The sequence below is a fragment of the Phoenix dactylifera genome, chromosome 17, assembly GCF_051530095.1.
Source record: "Phoenix dactylifera cultivar Ajwa chromosome 17, Ajwa_hap1_PhDact_Kaust_v1.1, whole genome shotgun sequence".
In the NCBI taxonomy this organism is placed as follows: domain Eukaryota; kingdom Viridiplantae; phylum Streptophyta; class Magnoliopsida; order Arecales; family Arecaceae; genus Phoenix; species Phoenix dactylifera.
Window position 1 is genome coordinate 1467962 of NC_143206.1, and position 8607 is coordinate 1476568.

The 8607-nt window shown below is 39.6% G+C and overlaps 1 non-coding gene across 1 annotated transcript; it reads right to left on the reverse strand.

The window, feature by feature from the left end:
- Positions 1–8137: 8137 nt before the first annotated feature.
- LOC120106874 (small nucleolar RNA R71) lies at positions 8138–8243 on the reverse strand. The gene has a single exon (XR_005508870.2). It is a non-coding gene; the product is annotated as a small nucleolar RNA R71 (small nucleolar RNA).
- Positions 8244–8607: the final 364 nt, after the last annotated feature.

Here is an 8607-nt window from a genome sequence, read left to right on the forward strand (position 1 = left end):
AATCTTATTCTTTCAAATCAAAGAGCTGTTTTTAATAAAGCCGGATTAGGATATAAAACTAATAAGCAACAAAAATATCTAAAGAATTTCTTTGTAAAAGCAAAAGACGTAAAAACTGAAAAACCAACATGCTTTCTTTGTGGAAAGAATGGACATAAAGCCTACTCTTGTATTCAAAGAAAAATCCAAACTAACAAGAGTACATTTGTAAAAGCTAAAAACATAACTAAAGTATGGGTGCCTAAGGGAACCAACTACACTAACCACGAAGGACCCAAGAAAACTTGGGTACCTAAGAGCTTCACATGATCATTTTGCAGGTATGCCTTGCAGCCGGAAATAAAAAGAGAATGTGGTATCTTGATAGTGGTTGCTCAAGGCATATGACCGGTGACAAGAGTCTCTTCGTCACCTTGGAATCAAAAGAAGGAGGAGTAGTCACATTTGGAGACAATGCTAAAGGCCGAATTATTGGTGTTGGTAAAATCTCCATATCACCCTCCTCACTTATTGACAATGTATTGTTAGTTAATGGACTAAAACATAATTTGTTAAGTATAAGTCAATTTTGTGACAAGGGCTTTAAAGTATCATTTGAATCATCACTATGCATAATTAGTAGTCCATTTGACAATGAGATCATACTCACAGGACATAGGCATGGAAATGTTTACATGGTAGATCTTGATGATCTCACCATGAAGGATGGCCAATGTCTTGTAGCCATGAATCCCAAAGTCAATGAGACTAGTTGGTTATGGCATCGTAGGTTAGGGCATGCTAGCATGGATTTAATCTCAAAATTAATTACAAAGGATCTAGTCAAAGGACTACCAAAAATAGACTTTGAAAAGAATAAAATTTGTGCTGCATGTCAATTAGGGAAACAAACAAGAAGTTCTTTCAAGTCTAAGAACATAGTTTCAACATCAAAACCCTTAGAACTAATTCACATGGATTTGTTTGGACCCACTAGAACTGCTAGTCTAGGGGGTAAGAAATTTGGTCTTGTAATTGTTGATGATTTTTCACGTTTTACATGGGTTTCATTTCTTGCACACAAAGATGAGTCCTTTCCCGCTTTTATCAAGTTTCATAATAGGGTTTCAAATGAACTCAATCTTAAACTAAAAGCAATTAGGAGTGATCATGGTACCGAGTTTGAAAATCAGTATTTTGAAAAATTTTGTGAAGAAAATGGTATCAATCACAACTTCTCGGCACCTAGGACACCTCAACAAAATGGGGTGGTAGAAAGGAAGAATCGCACACTAGCAGATATGGCTCGTACCATGTTGTGCGAATCGGATCTACCAAATTATTTTTGGGCTGAAGCAATAAATACTTCATGTTATATCTTAAATCGTGCTTTAGTTAGATCCATCTTAAAGAAAACACCGTATGAGTTGATAAAAGGTAAGAAACCAAATATAAGTTATTTTCATGTTTTCGGTTGTCGATGCTTTATTTTGAACAATGGAAAGGACAATCTCAGTAAATTTAGTGCTAAATCAGATGAGGGGATCTTCTTAGGTTACTCCTCATCTAGTAGAGCATACAGGGTCTTCAACAAGAGAACTCTCGTTGTTGAAGAATCCATTCATGTTGTTTTTGATGAAACTAATGGAGATTCTTCTAGAAAAGAAGAAGATGGTGATGTAGGTATACTTGAAGACCAAATGAAGGAACTCTCCACTCAAGACAAACAACATGAGGATGAGATCAAAGAAGATACAAATCAGCGAGATGAAGGAGATCAACCTCCATCAAGAAATCAAGATCTTCCTAAAGAATGGAGGTATGCACATGGTCATCCAAAAGATCTAATCCTTGGTGATCCTTCACAAGGTATAAGAACTAGATCCTCTTTAAGAAACACTAGTAATTATCTTGCCTTCGTTTCGCAAATAGAGCCTAAATACTAGAAGAAGCTGAAAAAGATGATAATTGGATGAATGCTATGCAAGAGGAATTAAACCAATTCGAAAGAAATGAAGTTTGGACTCTAATGAAAAGACCCCCTAATGTTTCAATTATAGGCACCAAGTGGGTGTATAGAAATAAACTAGATGAAGATGGAATAGTAATAAGAAACAAAGCTAGGCTAGTGGCCAAAGGATATAATCAGGAGGAAGGAATAGATTTTGATGAAACTTTTGCTCCTGTTGCTAGGTTAGAGGCTATTAGACTGCTTTTAGCATATGCATGCTTCATGGATTTTAAACTCTATCAAATGGATGTAAAAAGTGCATTCTTAAATGGCTATATAATGGAGGAAGTTTATGTAGGACAACCTCCAGGTTTTGAAAATCACTTACATCCAGATTATGTGTATAAATTGCATAAAGCATTGTATGGACTTAAGCAAGCTCCTAGGGCATGGTATGAAAGATTAAGCAATTTCCTAATTGAGAACAAATTTAAGAGAGGAAATGTAGACAAAACCCTCTTTATTAAAAGAAAAGGAAATGACTTATTGCTTGTACAAATTTATGTGGATGATATAATTTTTGGTGCTACTAATGATAGTCTTTGTCAAGAGTTTGCCAAGCTTATGCAGGGAGAATTTGAAATGAGCATGATGGGTGAGCTCAACTTCTTCCTTGGGCTACAAATAAAACAATCAGAGGAAGGCATCTTCATCAGTCAGTCCAAATACATCAAGGAAATGCTGGAAAAATTCAAGATGAAGGATGCAAAAGAAATCAGCACACCCATGGGCTCAAGTTGCAAGCTTGACAAAGATGAAAAAGGTAAAAGTATAGACTGCAAATTATACAGAAGTATGATAGGCTCTTTACTTTACCTTACTGCTAGTAGACCAGATATATTATTTAGTGTTTGTATGTGTGCTAGATACCAAGCATGTCCTAAGGAATCACACTTGCAAGCTGTTAAGAGAATTTTTAGATATCTAGTAGGGACATCTAATGTAGGCTTATGGTATTCTAAACAATCTGACATAAATTTAATTGCTTATTCCGATGCTGATTTTGCCGGGTGCAAACTCGACAGAAAAAGCACAAGTGGCACATGTCAATTCTTGGGTGCTAATTTGGTTTCTTGGTTTAGCAAGAAACAAAATTCAGTTGCCTTGTCCACAGCTGAGGCTGAGTACATTGCAGCTGGAAGCTGTTGTGCCCAAGTTCTTTGGATTAAGCAACAACTTGAAGACTTCGGTATCAAAATGGATAATATACCAATTAAGTGTGATAATACAAGTGCAATGAATTTAACAAAAAATCCTGTTCAACACTCTAAGTCAAAGCATATAGAGATTAGGCATCATTTTATTAGGGATCATGTGCTGAAAAATGATGTGATGATTGAATATGTATGCACTGAAAATCAATTAGCTGATATCTTTACAAAGCCCCTTTGTAAAGATAGATTCAACTTCTTAAGGAATGCTTTGAGCTTGTATGATCCTAGCAAATGAATTGAACTTGTATTGCATTGTTTGCTGCGTAAACTAGTAATCAACCTCAAGGTAAACATAAGTGAAAACATGAATTCATGTAAGCTAAATGACGAACTGTTTGACTTTCCGGAGGATGGTTACCCTCCCTTGGACTCTTCATGGAGATATTTTCAGAGCCTATTTCATAGGTATTCGAAATTTGGTCAAACATTCCTCATTTCAATATTAATAATTCAAAAATCATTATCAAATTATTATAGGATGTATCATTAAGGGGGAGGATCACAAACAAATTCACTCTAAGTTTATCAAAAAAAATCATGTTGATTAGGGTGATTAAACAAAAATTGGGAGAAGATAGAATTCAGTCTGAAATTTTTCAGTGCCGGAGACGTCTCTGGCAAATCGCAGAGACGTCCCCCCAGGGGAGACGTCTCGCCTTAGTCGCGGAGACGTCTCGGGGACCGAAGGAGGGCTTTTTAAATAGGTCGAAATCGCTCGAGCCGACTCGAGCTTTCTCCTTCATTTCCGACCAAAATGAAAAACCCTAGCCTCCATTTGCTCTCCACCTCAAATCTTAGCCTCCGTTTGCTCTACATCACAAACCCTAGCATCCATGGCACCAAAGAAGGCTAGGACGACCCGTGGAAGGCGACCTAGGGTAGCGGCCGACGGTGAGGAACGACGGGAAGAACCCTCCGCGCCGTCTCCTCCGGTTGCTCCGCCAACCACGACTATTTCCTGTGCAAATCGCACAGTCACGACCGAAAGGTACATAGATTTCTCATTTTTAGATCATGAGGGGTTCTCTATTGGAGAGAGACTCCGAGCCCAAGGGTGGGAGCACCTTTGTACCCTAAATACCTTGACCTACCCCGGCCTAGTTAGAGAACTTTTTAGCAATATGGCCTTAGGGGACCAAGGGTACACTGGATATGTCCAAGGGACATTAGTAGAAGTCAATGAAGATGTCCTATCCACTGTCTTACAAATTCCTAGGGACGGTGAGGCTCCAACCTCACATCCCCAAAGGGAATCAGCCCTAAATCTACTTTTAGGAAGAGAGGACTGCGGCCCTCTTGATGTTGTCAATTCCCAGGACCTAAACGCAGAGATGAGACTTCTTTTAAGTATTGTCAACCGGGTCCTATTTCCCAAAACCGGTCGCTTCGATTTTGTTTCGGAGCGAGATTTAGTTATAATGCACCATATCCTACTAGGGATACCCCTAAACCTCCCTAGACTTATGCTAAACTACATTGCCCTATGTCATAGGTATTCTAGGTTTAGTTTACCCTATGGCATGATCTTTACCTTAGTTTTCAAACACTTCAAAGTTTCCATTCCAACAAATGAACCTGCAAAGCCCTTGAGAAACACCGACTATTATAATGAGGGCACAATGAGAAGAACGGAATTTCATAAGATAGATGGGTCGTGGGTGAAGGTACCAAAGAGAAAAGCCCAAATCCTAGAGCCCGAGAACCCACATCATGAGTCTGACCATCACTCTCCTCCACCTAGCCACTTGGATATCCCCGATATACCCTCCAGCTCAGCTGGACCTTCCACATCCATGCCACCACCTCCTCCAGTTAGTGGGCCCTCCTTTCTGTCAGAAGATCAGATGCGCACCTTAGCATCTGCCATTTGCCAGCAGATGAGGGAGGAGATGAGATCCATGATCTCCACAGAGTTGGCCCCCATCAGAGCTTCACATGAAGGGCTTCTACAAGAGATGAAGGATATTAGAAGTCAGATTGAAGCTACAACACAAGAGATAATTGGTATGGGTGCCACCCAAACCATCAGATCATTAGAGCTCAAGGACAGCTTGAAGAGCATTTCCAAGAGTCTCAAAGAGCTGACAAAACTAGATGGCAACGTGGGCACCTTGGTTGCCCAACTCAGAGGGAGAATTGAAATGGCAACCATAGAGTTTGAAGCACTTGTGGCAGGTTTCCACAAGTCACAGGGAGATCAATTTAAGACCCTCATGGATTCCATCAATGCATTCATAGATGCAGCTTGTAAGGCTTATGAACAAAGTGCAGCTGGTAGGGCCCATGAGCAACGTCGCCGATGAGGGACGACTTGTATTAGAAACACTTTTGTAAATCCTAGGCTATTTTTGAAACACTTTTGTATTAGAAATCACTACTTGTAATGATTTCTTCTTTTTGACTATGTACTGACTTCAAAGGTTCACAATGATACATGAATATAATCCCTTTTGAAAACTGTGTACATTGCCAACTCTATGTATATGTTTCTATGAATGTGAATGTGCCTCTTGATGTGTCATAAGAATCTCATAACATACATTATGTATTCAAATTTGGCACAACTTATCAAAGCATATGAAACAGGGGGAGCACAACCTGAATATCAAAGGGGGAGTAAAATGAATGCTGAACTCTTTAATAAAGATAACTTGAATATCCTTGAGTGGTTAATTATATTATACTATGAATTGAGTTTTAAGCACCTAATGATAATTTGTCCCCTTCATTGTTGATGACAAAAAGGGGGAGTAGATATATAGAAAGAACCAATATGGATATTGAGATATAATTGAAAGGGGGAGTAGATATATAGAAAGAACCAATATGGATATTGAATATGGAATGCAAAATTTATAATCATACTCCAAAGTTGATTTAGAAAAGATAAAATTGAAGAACATTGACTTGATTCAAATTCAGCATCAATATTTCATTTTAACTTGATTCAAATTCAGTTGATATGCTAAAATTGCTTAAGAGCTATAAAGTTCAATCCCATGCAATTATGCACACTGTATCTAGCTCTAATCAAAACATTATACTTGTACATCTGATCAAATACTGTGTATATGTTTAAACTTCAAATTTTTGCATATACTCAGTGTTTTGTCATCATCAAAAAGGGGGAGATTGTTGACCCCCTAATGGATTTTGATGAATACAAAACACTAGAGTATAATTCCATTTATATTAACAATTTAATTGAGGAATTCATGTGATTAATTGAGAATATTGTTAAGAAATGTCTAGGCAAGTTCCCATAATTTTTATGAATTTATTGAAGAATATTTTGAGTTAAAGAAAACAGATCAGGGACAGCCGAGACGTCTCCGGATAGTTTCAGAGACGTCTCTGGCACAAACAGGAAGAACTGGGACACTTGGAGACGTCCCCGGCACCTGCCGAGTCGTCCCCGCGCTAGCGGAGTCGACTCTCTCAGTAGCGGAGTCGACTCTCTCAGTGGCGGCAGAAAGGCAATTTTCAAGAGATATGCGCGAGACGTCCCCACTGTACGCGGAGTCGTCCCCGCAAGTAAAAAGGAGACTTCCCGAGTCGTCCCCAAGATAGCGGAGACGGCTCTCTCAGGGTTTTCCAGAGAATGGTTTTTTCGGTGATAAGGAAGCGGAGTCGACTCTCTCAGGGAATTCCAGAGGACATGTTTTTCAGAGATAAAGAAGCGGAGTCGTCCCCAAAGCAGCGGAGTCGTCCCTATTCAAAAAGTACAAACAAGCCGAGACGTCTCCTTAAAGTGCCGAGTCGTCCCTATTCAAAAAGTACAAACAAGCCGAGACGTCCCCTTAAAGTGCCGAGTCGACCCCAGACAACGTAAAAAGTGAAATCTTGTAGCCGAGACGTCTCTCGTTGAAGCGGAGACGTCCCCGGAGCGCCTGGGACGCGACTGACAGCTTTTCAGGTTTGGTTTGAATTTCAAATCCTTTTTACTTTGTCTCTAACGGCTATATTTGATTTTTGGGCTATAAAAGGGACCTCTTAAGTGCTTCTCAACAACTCTTCACCAACCCAAAAGCTAGATCATTCAAGAGAGAAGTAAGAAAGAAAAGTTCAAGGGAGTGAGTGCATTCAAGTGAAGAAATCAAGTGTTTTCAAGCTTCCCAAGTGATTTCAAGCTCAACCACTCTCGTGCACTTGGGATTCAAAGCTCACACTCAATCCTACGCGCTCCACATCGGAAGAATCAATATCTCCCACGCTTCCAACGGCAAAACGATTCTTCCGGGTTCAATTGTTCATAATTGTTATATTTGCTTTTTAGAGCTTTTATTTTCTTTTGTAAACTCTTTCATTGTGGTGCTTGTTCCAGTCAAGGGACTTGGAACAAGGGAAAGGCGTCCCAAGCCTTAGTGAAATTGGGGGTTTTAGGGTTTGTTGTGAGCCCGGTGTAAAACAACGAGTTGGGTAGTGCACTCGCAAAACTACCGTACTGTAATCGTGGATTATAGTGGAAATTCCCAAAGGTGATTTGGGGAGTGGATGTAGGAGCAGTGGAAGCTCCGAACCACTATAAAACCTTGTGTTTGCGATTGACCTTTCTCATTCCTCCTTCTTTACTTTAGTGCATATATTCGTGTGTTTTATTTTTAATTAGTCAAAAGTTTTTAAGACACCCAATTCACCCTCCTCTTGGGTGACCATCTCTGGGCAACATCTAGTGTGATCCAAATGCTCCCATCTTTCTATGGGCTCACCAACGAAGAACCATATAAACACCTAGATGAATTCCTTGAGATTTGCACCACAGTCAAGATTCAGAACTTCACTGATGATGCTCTGAAACTTAGATTATTCCCTTTCTCCCTTAAAGATAGAGCCAAACAATGGCTGAATTTTTTAGAAGCTAACTCGATTCGTTCTTGGGATCAAATGCAACAAGAATTTCTTAAAAAATACTTTTCCATAGGAAGAACGAACCAGTTTAGACGTGCCATTACAAGCTTCTCCCAAACTGAGGGAGAAGAATTTCATGAAACTTGGGAGAGATTTAGGGACCTAATCCGTAAATGCCCTCATCATCAAATACCTAAGTGGCAACTAGTGCAATATTTTTATGACGGATTGACTGAACGAAACCGTCAGATGATCGATGCTGCATGCGGGGGGACTTTCATGCTTCAAAATGAGCATGAAGCTTGGCAATTATTTTAAAATCTTAATGAAAACTCCCTCCACCATGCTTCCTGTTCTCGTCAAGTGCCCTCGAGTTCTCAAAGAAAAGGGACCATTTGTGAAATAAGTCATTCTATGGACCTGTCTAGCAAGGTAGATGCATTGTCCCATAAGATTGATCAATTGATGATAGGAGGACATATCGTTAGCTCTTCCCAAGCACAAGTGTGTGCTATCTGTTCTAGCCCATCGCACCCTATTCATGAGTGCCCCTCA